Below are 15,379 nucleotides of genomic sequence, written 5' to 3'. Positions count from 1 at the left end.
ATCAAAGCAAGTTCAATATAACACGGTTTCACCTATAGCACGGTAAGATTTTTTGGCTCCCAAGGACAGTGTTATATCGGGGTAGAGGTGTATATACAGTACTTTCAATCAGCTGCCACCAGAAAATCTTGGTTAGAGCATATACCAATTGTTTTGTCATCTATAAAAGGTTCACCAATCTGAAGGCTTCACAAGGGGCTCTAAAATTGTTTATATGTACCTTACTCATATAGCTTTAATAGTCATTAAAACCATTGATGGGCACAAATACCCCTTTGACCTGGAGTCCTCTGTTCTCCTGTGGCTACAGACTAGGCAGTCCAGTTCAACTAGTCTTGTTGAACTGAGATTTATCTCACACACACACACAATCTCATCTCCAGTTTTATTTCAGGTTAGATGGTATAATTAAAAATTTAACATTCCAACACTGGAAATAAATGAAACAAATTATGGGCAAGCAACCTCCAAATAAACAAACAGCAGTAACATTGATGAAGTGTGATTTCTTGGCAGGCCTCATATACATGTTCTCTGCTCTTATTACCCAGATCTGGGACTAGTGCAGAAGGCACCTCATGCAGGAAAAGCATGCACCTTGCCCTGCTTTCAAAGCTCTCTCTAAGCCATCTGATAGCTAGAGTCTCAATTCTTTTTCACATTCAGGATAGGACGTAGGGTCTGGACTTACTATCATGCAGAGGATTTTCCCCAACCCCAGCACAGACAGACATCAAGCAACTGGATCTGCAATCTATATTTTAATTTTAACTATATACAGTTAAACGGATGCACGCAGATGGAACAAATTCCACATATCTTTCTTATGAAAAATCAGCAAACTACTCTGAGTCTTGCTCATACTGCAGACGTGCACATCAAGAAATCTTTTGCCAAATACATTTTTAAAACCTTAATTTTACATTTCAGCCCACTGCAAGTGTATAGTACATACAGAGTAACAAGCTTTTTAATGACTTTAAATAATCCATTTTGGTCATCAGAACACATATGCACTCAGGCTGCATTATATGTTGAATAATAAATTAGTGAAGTGTCTGTAAATAATACATTTTGATAAATTTAACATTTAGCTTTGACAAAAACATTGAAAAGTTGATTTTATGGGTCAGAAACTGCAGTCCTTATTCATTTAAAACTCCCATTCAAGTCAAGTGGAATTTAAATCTAAGTATGGACTGTAGGAACCAGCCTTTATAAGCAAGAAAACAATTTGGCAGTTCAGAAATATATAGCATAAAATCTATGCAGTACATATAACAGCATTCACTTAATAGGATATGTTCTACATCTATGATATTCTATTCATATAAAACCTCTTTCTGCAGCTACTGATAGCATATGAAAATAGATATATCATTCAGATTTGGCTTGTTGACAGTAAAAGTAAAAACCCCACTAATATTCTCAGTTATCACTAACCTTTCTCTTAGTTTTTTTTTTACATTAAAATGTAGTTGTGAAGCCACTGAGGTCAAGCAGAGCAGATCTACCGATGCTTAGAAAGCAGGTGACAACTGCAAAAGCTTTGCAAGCCTCTCTTTATATGCCTGTTTATGTACAATTTTTGTGTCTGTTTCTCTTCTCTTAGTCTTTGTAATTAAGGGAATTAACATAAAATGAATCTTTTATTTAAGAATTCCTGGTTCTTATTTCCTACTTGAGTGTAAAAGCCATATATGTGACATTACAGTGTTTTCTACAGCAATTAACTATGATGTCCAAAAGATTATGGACAAGATTTATTCCTTGTTTAATGCCACAGATGTCAATAACCTTTGACTCTATTGTCTGTATCCTGCTGTTATTACTCTGGCAAAATTCTGTTGACTTCTGAGCAGTTTTTGGCAGAGCGACAACTGTAGCATCAGACCCCTGGGTAAAAAGTAAAATAAAGCACAAAATAAAGTTTTAAGAAACAAAGATCTTGTTTTCATCTGAATGTCCTCAAAACAGTGATTGTGAAAAGAAGAATACAGAAAATATTTTTCCATGTAATGTTTTTCTATGAGTCATTAGTTGCTCTTTGAAAGCCAGATTTTTGCTAACTTTACTCTCATCAAGTGGTTTCTTACTCCATGAGTAGTTGCACTGAAATCGGTGGAACTATTTGACAAGTAAGGTCCTACTCAACATGACAAAAGGGATTAGAATCAAGCCCTGAATTATGGACCAGCTACATAAATGTGATTGTGAATTTTATATTTTTTGCTGAGTTTATTTGCGTAAGTAAGTTATTTTGTTGTTTTCAAAGTACCCAAAATGGGACTAAACCAACTAAGCTTACACTAAGCACAAGAACTTCATCTGCTAACCTGTTTTCACTATAAACATAGTACTAGTAACCATCTTCAGTAGTTATACCTAAAATCCTAACCTGATCTGCTCTCTGTTTCAGTCAATGCAGTCTTAGTTTTTCCAACTTATTATAGTACTTTGAACTTGTATAGCAAACAAGTATATTCATATGTTAGGACTGGCAAAATGATTAAATAAAATAAATAAGACATATAAAACAAACAGAAGAAACATCTGGGTATTGTTTAATTTTATGTTTATTATGCCAGCTACTTTCAAGTATAACTGTGATCTCTTTTTATGTTTTTGCTGTCAAGCACCAGTCTGTTCACTGTCAGTTTATTCAATAAAGCCAAATGCAACAAAAATGAATAGTGCATGTCATAATTGTCCTTAAGCAGTTTTATGAATGAAGTCAAATTACTGTGTGAAATTATATTCATACTTATACAGCAGACTTGTACACTACATGATAATAGAAATGAAACAGAGAATATTTGCCTTCACCAACTGTAACTGTAAGCAAATACAGGTACACAGTACTTTATTAGTAAGAATTCCTACAGTAAGCACACGTTAGAGGAATTAATCATTCATTCCCAGCAGACTGCTTATATATTTCACTGGGCCATTATCTGATCTGAATAACAAGAACAATTGCATAGTAAAATGCATTACCGCTGACAGCAGCAACTTTATGCTATCAACTTTAAGATGTAACTATTTCTGTAGCATTGAAGGCAACAGAGATTTTTGAACTCTCCTTTGTTCCTTTGAACTAGCTTGCCCTGATTTGACATGATCAAGATACATTCACACACACACACAGACATATATACATATAAGCTATAATTGCCGGGGCTTTGACTCAGGTCATTTTCCATTGTATTAAATCATAATGACAGCAAGTGTGAAATATGTGTCAAGCCACTTTTCATTTAGATAGTTAAGTATTCCCATCAGAAATTCTAGATCTGTATGTATTTATATGCCAAAAATGGAGCAGAAAGTATGTTCCAAATTATTAAAGTCATAAGTATGCTGTTCTTTAACCCAATCCCAACTGCATATGTGATTAAATACTTGGGAAAGATATTAAAATACTTTTGGGGAAAAGACAGACCATATATTATACATTTAGTATCACATGTTGCATATCTGGGGATCACTTACCACACCAATGAGTCTAACCTAATAAACTTCTATCCACATAGTTTCAAAATGCATCATGCAAATTAGCTAGATACAATATTTTAATGTTTTCCACACAGAGAATATCCCAGCAATGACCAGTGTCAAAATGTTACCCATTATTAGGAAAGTAATTTTGAATGTTAAATTCATGTTCATGAAGCAATGACACAGAATGCCTTACTATGCCATCAGATACATACTATCAGTTTTGTTATTTCAAGTTCACAGGTTCATAAAACAACATTTTGCTGCCATAAATGCTGCCAAACACACAAAGAATATTGTGACGCAGTACTAAGTCACCAATCGTTAACTATCCTGTGAACTTGTAGCCTATGCTTTGTAATTATTCCTTGCTTTGAATTTATGTGCAGCTGTAGGCAAATGTGAATTTTATTCTACTACTGTACATGTTAGGTATTACAGACTGCTTTTATGTTAATGTTTTAAATCAGTCTTGTCTAATTGGCCTTGTTGTTACATTATCTTTACAGTTATCAAACTAGAATATAAGAACATTTGATTTTACAACAACAACTTTAACTTTTGAAAGTAACCATTAGCTGCCACTGATATTTAGGAGAAACTTTCACATTAAGATGTAATATAGAATCATCCTGTGTTGTGTATCAAAAATGAATGTTCAAATATAAGTTGGTTAGTTTCTTGTAACTTTGAAAATTACATGAGACCTAAATGCATTCTGAGAATCAGAAAACTGAAAGCAATATCTGCAGGAGATTAACTTTCGATGGCTCTATTTACACTACACCAAGTGTACTGTATTTCTAATTTATACTGTGCAGTGTGGACTTTAATTTGTCAAGAAACAGGTAAGTTGTATCCAAATTGGGATCCATACTGTGCCTACTCTTTGCATAACAATACAAGAAGAATTCAAATCAAAGTCCATTTGGCAATAATAATGAAAAAAATGCTGAAATGTTATTGATTCCTTCTAGTACATTCAATACAAACTGAGTCAACTGTATTTCTACTGATATGACACAAAGGTTTTATTTAGATATTATAAAACACTAGCTAATAGGTTTTCATTGCCCATATTCATAATTCCCCCCCAAACCCTCTTCTCTGCCTAGGAAGCAGTTAACCCTCAACTACTGATACTAGTAACACCAGTAAAATAAAATAAAAATTAGTGGTAAGCTTTTATTAATACACATACACACAGAGAGAAAGAGAGAGAGAGACCAGAAATGCACAAATGCTGATTATGCGCATGCCTGTCCCAAGGGGAATAATTCTTGCAAAAGTTTTTTTATGCAAAGACATTCAATGTTAAAGACACCTTAAACCTGCCACATCTCTGTCAGAGCTTTGTACATTCTTCTGTCAGTAGCACAACTCAACCACCAAAGTACAATGGTATTCTCCCCTTCCAAATTGAGTTTCCCCTATTTTTCCCTCCCCAAAAAAATATTTTTCACAAATCCAAGAAATGCCCCTGATACTTAAGGTAGACCTGGAAAATCAAAACAGTGTTTCCTAGAGCTGCCGTCCCCATCAGAAAAAAAAGGTACTAAAATTCCAACAACGTTGGAGATTTGGACTAAAAATAATGTTTTTAAAAACGTCAATTAATGGCAGCCAAAAGCATCCTTAGTAACTACACCACGTTGTTTATGGTAGGATGATCTGACACCTAGAGTCACCTTTTCGTTCAAAACCTCTCCATCCCTACTAGAAGCATCTCTTTGTTTATATTTTATATAGAAATACAGGTACCTAAACTCGGTGTAATATACACAACCAACACTATTCGAACCCATAACTCCTCTAATACAAGTGTTTACCTTCAGCTTTCTTTCTTAGATTTTTTTTAGTGGTTATAAGCTCAGCAAACCACTCTTTCCATTGGGAACAGTTTAAGTTACAACAGTCAAAGTTTCCTCTTTAACCTGACCGGAGCTGGTTAGCAGAACAGAAACGGACACATTGTAAAATGAAAAGATACCTCTCTCCCCCCACCGCCCCTATACAAACAAGGATTTACTCACTAAAGCAGCCAGCCCGGACCTCTTTGGAAAACCTCAAGGAGTCTTCGCTTTCCTCTCCTGCCAGTCAGCTGAAGAACAGTGTCTCTATTCCACACGGGCCCAGAGCGAACTGCAAGGGAAGAGAAGCACATGCCACATCAAGCAGGTTTGTTTTGGTGGGCTGACGGGTTAGTCTTTTCAGGGGAGAGGTTTGCACCACGGCGCTATAGCGCATACATAAAACCCAGGCTCTAGCGTGCCTTGAAAATTGTGTGTGGGGGGGGGAGAATACCTGCAACTCTCTCCGCTGAAGCTGGCAGAGAGAGCCTGGGGGGGGGAGGAGGGTTGGAGGTGGGGGGTGAAAGTGAGACGCTCCTTGGTGGCACCAGCGGGAAGAGGCAGCGAGAGCACGAGAGGAGTCAATGGTGCTGTCAAAGTGACACACACACGCCCGCTCCTGCTGCCGGCTGTGTGCGAGGCAGCGGCAGCATCTCCCTCCAGCGCGCGCGCACACACACACACACACACACACACACACACAGGCGCATCCCCACCAGCCCCAGCCCCAGCCCCACACGCGCTCACCTGCATTTCCTTAACGAGCCACTTGATGGCTGGCTGGCCGGCCGGCCGGCCGCGGCAATGCACGGCGCTCTCCCCGGCTCCGGCCAAAGCCCGCCGGGGACGGGGGACGGGGGACGGGGGACGGGGGAGCTTTTGATACCGCTGCAACTTTCCTTGCCCTCTCCCTCCCCGTAGCTGGGGTGGTGCCCTGCGGAGAGCAGCCCCCTCTGGGAGGATGCAGCTGGCGCCTCGCCCGGCTGTCCTGCTCCCGGGCTGCAGCGCGCGCCCCCCGCGCAGCGCACTGCGCGGCCGGCGGGGGAAGCAGCGCCAGGGGCTGTTCCGGGGCCCTGGGTGCGGGGGCAGGGAGAGGGGAGCGCTCCCCGCTCGGGGTCACGGGGGGAGGGGGACAAGCACCTTGACCCGCTGACCTTTCTACCAGGCGATTTATTTTTGGGGTGCTTGTCGCGCGGGCTGCGCCCGGTGCACACCCCACGGCGTGCGGGCGAAGGGCGAGCTGCTGCCGCCGCCTGCTGCTTTCCCGGCCCTCTCTCCTTCCCGTTGCACTCGTGCAAAAGGAGCAGCCGATCTTCCTGCTAATAATAATACTAAGCCTCCCCCCTCCCGCTTTGCTCTCCCCGGGAAAACAATTAATAATGCATCAAAATAATGCACCTTCACAAGGCAGCGGCTGGCAATGAGCAGATGATAATACCACCACTTAGGCGATCGCCGCTGTGGACTCGGCGGTTAGGCACCTTTGCCTACCACTCATGCCTAAGTGTAAGCACAGATTGTGCCCCGGCTATTAATAAAGCCCCTTTCCCTCCCAAGCAGCTATCATCCTCATCAAAGAAAGTCTCTCTCTTCACAGCGGAATGGATACAGCGCCTCAGTGGGTCCCTGCTGGGGCTGTGTTCTAGGCAGGGTCCCCCCCCCGCCTCACCCCAAAGCCAATCTGCTCGCTTCTTCTCCTCCTTTGCTTACACGGGTGGGTTAAGCAAAGCATTTGGCCCTCTTAGTGTTTGCCGTTCCTCCCCTGACGATAGTTTGTGTATTTTAAATAAAGATTTCATTCTGCCAGCCCGCAGGAAGCTTTTAACAAGAGGCAGCTGAGCGTGTCGATATCTTATCTCTTTTTACTGCTGCTCCGGCGTGTACATCAGCCCCGAACTCATCTCTTCTCTTCGCCGCCTAACGCTGTGCCATCTGAGCGGCGGCAGCAGCAGAGCGCTGCTCCCCGGCGGGGGGGGGCTTTTACTTGGCCCTCAAAGTATCTCCCAGCACTGAGTGGAGTCTGAAAATCCTCCCTTCACTAAAGCAATATTCGGGGGTGATTGCCAGAAGGCTTCCAATTCCACTTTTAATAATAAATCCAGCGGGTAGGGAAATTGTTTTTTCTTTAATTCTGAAGCATTTTCAAAAGAGGACGGCCAGGTCCTTTCAGCAACATTTCAATTACGTGTTTCCCAGAAGTATTTGGAAACGCTAGTCCGGTCTTCAGGGCAGGGAAATAGCCTGCACTTAAAAAAAATGGACAATCGACCTTCCTAAATAGTTTATTAAAGACGGTGACAAAGAAAAAGACTAACGTAAAATAAAAGTAATATGTATTTAAAATGCAATTTTATTGAGGGAGTCAGCTACCGCCTATTGAATTTTTTAAAGCAATTGCTATACGGGACGTTTGATTAAAGCTGGTTTCATTTTATCACACATTTCCCACCACTTATCTGTTCAGTTCTTGCTTGTGGTCACCCGCTACAAACACCTAAAAATACCTCCTTCGGCAAAGAGACATGGAACAGGTTCACCCCCAAACAAATGGCACAGCACACGCCCAATATAATATAAATACATAAACCAGCTAGAGGAGCTTCTGCCAAAAGGAATCCGATTCTTATTCCGCAGATAGGGGTTCGCCAGTTGCACCATTTACTCATGTCACCTGCGACAAGCATGCATACAATTAAATGCTGCTCAGTTTTCAAAACAGTGGGAACCTATCCTAGCTGTACGAAATAGCCCGCAATGGTTCACTAACGTAGCATCTAAAATAGACGGAACTCCTTTACTTAACATGTGGACAGTTTGTCAGCAGCAGTCTCACAGCGGTACTCAGGCAGATGGGATCTGGACTTCTCAATTTCACAATAAGGCAGCAATTTAGGGCACACTCCTTCATTCTCAAATTCCCAGTACAGTCAACGTGCATTCACTTAACATAAACACACCCAGCCGGGGTAGGAGTGGCAGCCTTGTGAACCATATAGGGCAGATCCTACCTGAACTATACAAACTTAGGGTTTGAGGGGGAAAACGACAGAGAAAATGTCAGGTTTTTTCCTGCAATGAAGCAGGGGCAACTAAAAATTATATATGCTAAACAAATGTATCTTTATTTGGACAGGTTCCCCAGAACTAATAAAGGAGTAGAAAAAAAACCCCATCATATGCATGTGTTTTACTTTTAGTGGGTCACTTGCAAGTACTGTAGTCAATTATAAATAAATATGAAACTAATAAAATTGCAGATGTGTTTAATGTAATATACAAGGGTAAATATTGTAGACTATTTAATGATGGATTGTTATAGCATAACAGACATGCATTCATCTGAAATAAATACTATTTCTTTATCAGATGGTTTAATATGGTTTATTTCCCAACTTATTGTGTTTTTTCTTGGTTTCATTGAAAGTCTTTGTGAGAGCATGAGTTGTACAGTTGATAATATATTGCTATATAGCACCCTTCACAAGTTCAAAGTTCGGGGCAGGTTAGCATTTTCAGGTCTTACTTCCGCCCATCACTGAAATGCAGCCTCTGCTGGGGGCAAATGCAGCAACTATTCTGCCCCAAGAACATTACACTGTGATTTACTACGTTAGTAAAAGCCTGATGAATTCACAATAAAAAAGGTGAGAGGGGAGGGAATGTATGAAAATCTTTGGGAAACAGTCTCTGAAAAGCTGAAGCAAGTGAGAAAAGTATGAGGAAGAAATTTCAAAATCAGAAAAGATTTATTTAAAAAAAATAGACCACAAGGGGAAAAAAAGCCCCAAATTATAGTGCTTGCCATATCATGTCACCTGTCTCAAAAATAAAATAAATAAAATCACCCTCAAGGAATCCATTTCACCTATACACACCTAAGATATCTCATACTGTGCTCCTGTTGTAGGAAGGGTGATTTGTGCACCTGTACCTTTATAAGTGAGATTACAAATTCACTACTCTAATTTGCCAAAAGCACTTCTTTTTGGACTTACTCTGACTCGTATTCTTTTGGTGTGCACCTTTGAAAAGGATGGCTGAGATTGGCCATTTTATAAATAGTGGGTATAAAGTTGATGCATATGAGAAAGAACTGGGGGAGATGCAAAATAGCAGCTTATTTTACCTTTACAGATAGATCTGTGTGTGCACTTATCCTTTCTTTTACAAATAACTTCATTCCTGGGCCCAATACTTTTTGTGATGAATATCTCCCAAACAATCCTGCATTTGCAAAGAGATGGGCTTCATGATCTTCACCATTTCTAACAGTTAATGATTCTACACTGTGCACATGGGGTCTGGTTATAAAGCTGATGTTCTTCATGTAGACAAAACTCCTACTAAAGTCAGTGACTGAAAGAAGACTATAGAATCAGGACCTGCTACAGATTTGTACCAATAAGAAAAAATGGCACATTTACATAAAAAAAAGCACATTTGTGATTTTAGCAGCATACATTATGCAAAAGAATGACACAATTAGATCTTCTTCATTGGTATGGGGCCAGGTATTATTCTCATGTACTAATAGTACTATAACTCTTAACTGGCAATTATTTTGTTAAGGAAAACTATAAAAGAAAAAAAAATGATAGTCCAAATAAAGAGGTTGAACAAGATGTTCTTTGTTGCCTTTTCCCTTTTGATCAAGTAGCAAAATGACTTCAGGTCTTCTGCAGGAAGAATGGTTTCGGTTTTTTTTTTTTTTTGCCTATTTGCCACTACTTTTTTAAATTATTCTTGACCTTTTGCACATTATACTCTGCTGCTGCACAAAGGAATTGCATTTCTTGTTAATAACATCAACTAGAAATCTTGATCTTAAATTATCGAGCATAGATCAAAGCATTCAAAGTTGAGTGCCTAAAGTTAGCCACCAAAATCTGTATTTAGACACCTACATGTGAATTTAAGTAAATATTATCCCTAACTATCTCAGACAACAACAGATGACAGCATTTTAGTATAATTCCACTGAATATGGTGTCAGTTCTGCCAAGACTTATGCACATCCTTAATTTTAACTTAAAACTTTTTTGGAAGGGATATTAAGCCTCTTGTTTCAGGGCTATAGCTAACCTGAAACTACTTCAGGATGAGAATGAATGTGAAAGACTGATTATGCAGTGCCCTGGTAGCTGTGTCAGTCTCCAAGCTCATCATGAGAAGCAAGCTCCCCATGGACCTGTACATATCAACGCAAAGTGGCACCAGACACTGCCAGAAAAAATACATTCTTCAAGAGATGCAAAACCTACAGATATATCTACATTGGTACAATGATCAACACCCTCCACAACACACCTTGCAAGATCCCTGGGTCCTATACATGCCTGTCACAAGATGTGGCATACTTCACCCACTGCACTAAATGACCTAACAACAATGGGTGAAATCAATCGCTACACACTCAAATGAACTTACACAGGAAAATTATGAGACAAAAACACCCTATTACCCTTCAGTAAACATTGTTCGCAAAGTGATCACTCTATATCTGACCTATCAGTCCTCATCCTAAAAGGAAACCTACACAACACTTTCAAAAGACAAGCCTGGGAACTCTCTCCTCTAGAAGAGGACTCGATAGCTGTATTACAACAACTGCTGCAGTAATCCACCTACTGATATTTCAGATGTCTTTTTTATGCACTGGGGGCAATGGAGGAATTCTTTTGGTTAATAAGATTTCTGAAATGGTAGAAAAAATAATGTTGTTCTCACCTTGAAGATTGTTTCTCTAATTCTCACAAAATATGCCTTGAGCACATGTTTTACAGTCTAGGACTAAAAGAAAGTGAAATGAAGAGAGAGAGAGAGAGAGAGAACTGAGTGCTACTTTGCAGAAGAAAAAAAACCAAAAAGGAGATTGATAGCAAAACTCCTAGAGGCAGACAGAACAATATACCTTGCGATGAGTCAAAAATCACAAGCTCTTTTCATTCATCTGTTATAATAATCTGCATTCCCAAGGTACAAAACTCTTTGGTTATGACACTGGTGAGGTAGATGTCAGACATATTATTTTTAATTGGGAGACAAACAAAATATGCATTGACTTCTTTCATGTTGAATAATGTCTTAATACTACATGAACTTTCCCTCCACTTACTTTCCCTTTAATCAGTGCCACTTTAATTTGTCCATGAAGTCAGAGTCAAGAAGCTGTAATATACTTATATAAAATTCCATTATTTTTCCATGCTGGTCCAATTTAAAACAACTCTTCTCTGAATATTACACTTTAAAAAATTAATTACTGTATTAAAATACAAATTAAGTGGAAAGAGACTATACAAGTTGGTGTAAAAAACATTTTAGAGAGACAAACTGCTGTTCTTTTCCTCTGACAAAAACCTTTACTGTAATGGGTGAAATTTAGGAACATTTATTCCACATTATTCTTTCCACAGGGATTGAATTATCCATTCTAAAGTCCAACCTTTTTGTGAAGTCCAATTAGGCATTAATAGTCCATTTAAACCAAGATTTGTCCTAATTGATACTTCTGTTATACATCCTGAAACCATAATTGGAGGCAGAATTGTTTATTATGATCTATCCTGCATTACAGCCTTCAGTACAAAATGTTATTATTTGTAGTTAGGATATTATTGTAGTTCAATTGTCATGTACTTCAGGTACCAAATGCACATAGTATAAAATCACTGCCTGAACCTGAAGAGTAGCCTGCTTACACTGAAATTTCCACTACATCCTCTGCAACATTCTCTGGAAAACTTCTATATAATTCTTCAGAACACCAGAAAAATTCATCAAAGAACTAGACCATAGCTTGTGAGAGCAGGAGATAACGCAATCTCTGTTAAGGGGCTTCATCTGTGGAACGAGCTTCCAGAGGAGATCAGATTGAACCAAAGTCTGAATGATTTTAGAGCATGCTAAAAGGCCCATCTATGTGCTAAAATTTTCCCATCATAACAAATGTATACAAACAAAAACATAAGCAAAGAAAACAAGCAGAGCTTTTCTAAAAGCTGGAATAGGTAAAAATCAGAATCCCCTATGAAGTCCTTTATGGGCAGCAGTTCTGCAGAAAAGGACCTAGGGGTTACGGTGGACAAAAAGCTGAATATGAGTCAGTGTGCCCTTGTTGCCAAGAAGGCTAATGGCATTTTGGGTTGTATAAGTAGGGGCATTTCCAGCAGATCGAGGGATGTGATCATTCCCCTCTACTCAGCACTGGTGAGGCCTCATTTGGAGTACTGTGTCCAGTTTTGGGCCCCACACTACAAGAAGGATGTGGATAAATTGGAGAGAGTCCAGCGGAGGGCAACAAAAATGATTAGGGGGCTGGAGCACATGACTTATGAGGAGAGGCTGAGGGAACTGGGATTGTTTAGTCTGCAGAAGAGAAGAATGAGGGGGGATTTGATAGCTGCTTTCAACTACCTGAAAGGGGGTTCCAAAGAGGATGGATCTAGACTGTTCTCAGTGGTAGAAGATGACAGAACAAGGAGTAATGGTCTCAAGTTGCAGAGGGGGAGGTTTAGGCTGGATATTAGGAAAAACTTTTTCACTAGTAGGGTGGTGAAGAACTGGAATGCGTTACCTAGGGAGGTAGTGGAATCTCCTTCCTTAGAGGTTTTTAAGGTCAGGCTTGACAAAGCCCTGGCTGGGATGATTTAGTTGGGTTTGGTCCTGCTTTGAGCAGGGGGTTGGACTAGATGACCTCCTGAGGTCCCTTCCAACCCTGAGATTCTATGATTCTATGACATCTACATGTAAGTCTCCTTTTCCTGAGCCCCAATCTCGCAATGAGCTCCATGTGGACAGACCCCTGTGCTCATGCAGAGCCCCACTGACTTCTATGGAATTCCATGTGGACTCAGGTTTCCATCTGCACAGAACCCATTGCAGGATTGGGGTCTTGGTACTATATTAATGGGAGCTATAGAAATACCTACCATAGACAGACAGCATAGTGCAGCCATAGCCACTCAGATCCATCCATTTGCAGTAAACCAGAATGTATAGGTAGTTCTTGTTAATTTTAGGGTTCAATCCTGCAAACTGCTAAGCACCTTCAGCTTTCATTGATATAAATGGGATTTACAGACACAGCATCTGTCAGGAAGTGTTCAAGCACCTCACTGCATCAGGCCTTTATTTATTACCCCAAATTCTTGGAAACCTAAGTGACAATTTCTCTGCTAATGAAATTGCTGCCATTATGAATCTACCAGATAATTTAGAAAAGTTGGTTGCTGGATCCAGATCAAATTATCTTGGTCTTTTTCAGCAAATTTCTATTGCATTAATTCTCAATAAAACTGCTTGCTCTCAATCTGTAAATTTCTTAATGTTCCCCGATAGCATTCACATCTTCTCCCTTTTTCTCTGACCTTCCTGCGTAAGATACCCATGAGAGAGAGCAGGTGATGACAACCCTAATGTTTCACAATGCTCATGATGCTGTGCAAGGTTAAGTATGGAGAGGAGGCCTCTCACATTTTCTGTGTATCTGGATATGTAGCTATAACTACTTATAAGGACTTGGCCTATACAATCCACATACTTGAATAAGATCCATGGATCCTATATAAGCCTATCACAACATGTCGTGTATCTCATCCACTGCACAAAGTGACCCAATAACGATGATGTGGGTGAAACCAGACAATCACTAGGCTCTCAAATGAACTTACACAGGAAAACAATAGAGACTACAACACCATAACACTTTTCACAAAGTGATCACTCTATATCTGACCTATCAGTCCTCATCCTCAAAGGAAACCCGTACAGCAGTTTCAGAAGACAAGCTTGGGAGCTTAATTTCACAACTCTTCTGGACACTAAAAATCATAAACCATAAATCCAATGTCTTTATTATTACAACAATTTGTGACTCACAACCGCCCACTTTTTCACCTATGACTGCAGAGGTGTTAAAGGGCCACTGCCTATTGAAATGTCCCTTAGAATATCTGCTAACTACTTATGCTAAACCATCTGTTCCACCTTGTGTTTAGCTGTGACTCTCAGGGTATGTCTACACAGCAACGAGGCACCTGCAGCTGGCCCATGCCAACCAACTCAGGCTCGGGCTGTGAGGCTGTTTCATTGCTGTGTAGACTCTGGGCTCAGGCTGGCGGTCAGGCCTAGGACCCTGAGAGGTGGGAGGGTCCCAGAGGCCGGGCTCCACCCTGAGCCCAGACATCTACACAGCAGTGAAACAGCCCCACAGCCCAGGAGAAACAGCCCAGGAGCCCGAGTCATCTGGCATGGGACATCTGGCATGGGACAGCTGTGGTTTTTCTTTGCTGCATAGAAACATTCTCAGATTATCTTTCCCACACCTGAAAAAGAGCTCTTTGTAGCTCAAACTCATCTCTCTCACCAACAGAAGTTGGTTCAATAAAAGATATTACTTTGCCCCCCTTATATCTCTAAAGCACAGTGGTGAGACACCGCGTGAGAGAGCCCAAAATGAGGAAGACAAGAAAAACAGCATGCATCTTTTAATGATGTAGTATTAATTTATTGTACATAAAAACATTTCCCTATGAATCTGTTTTAACGATTAAGCATTTGGGATGTCAATAAGCTGCAACAAACAAACAGTGAGGGAACACTAGGTCTGTGAGGAAAGGAAGGAAATCTGGGACTAAAATGAGGGACATCCTCTGTACTGAAAGATGAAAAGTATTGCATAATCAGGGTCTGAACTATCAATATTCCCAGCAACTTGCTGTGACATCAATGGAGGTGAAGTAGTTTCCCATAGCTGTAGAGTAAGAGCCTATCCAATACTTGTATTGATAAACATAGTGATGGTGAAGGAACCCTAAAGCCTACAGATGAGCAAAATGAAATTCAGAGTGACATTGTTTCTGGAACAATACTGTCCAAGGAAGAAATATCTTGAGGGCAGACACATAGACTTCGCATATTCAGTTAGATGTCCTCAAAAAGTGTTAAAAACATAATGGGATATTAGTCTATCAATTATTAGAAATTTCAAGAGAGGAGAAGCCTACTTCTCTAAAAGATCTACAAATTAA

At 40.1% G+C, this 15,379-nt stretch overlaps 1 protein-coding gene across 1 annotated transcript in view; it reads right to left on the bottom strand.

Moving 5' to 3' along the window:
* The window catches only part of PTPRD (protein tyrosine phosphatase receptor type D), a 1,658,801-nt gene that overhangs the window by 1,625,042 nt on the left and 18,380 nt on the right, over window positions 1-15,379 (bottom strand). The window contains exon 4 of the mRNA XM_045020490.1: window positions 5,532-5,640. The gene's annotated coding sequence lies outside the window, so the exon portion shown is untranslated. The remainder of the gene's footprint in view (window positions 1-5,531; window positions 5,641-15,379) is intronic.

Source organism: Mauremys mutica, chromosome 6 (assembly GCF_020497125.1).
Source record: "Mauremys mutica isolate MM-2020 ecotype Southern chromosome 6, ASM2049712v1, whole genome shotgun sequence".
Classification (NCBI taxonomy): Eukaryota; Metazoa; Chordata; order Testudines; family Geoemydidae; genus Mauremys; species Mauremys mutica.
This window is presented reverse-complemented; position numbering and strand designations above follow the sequence as displayed.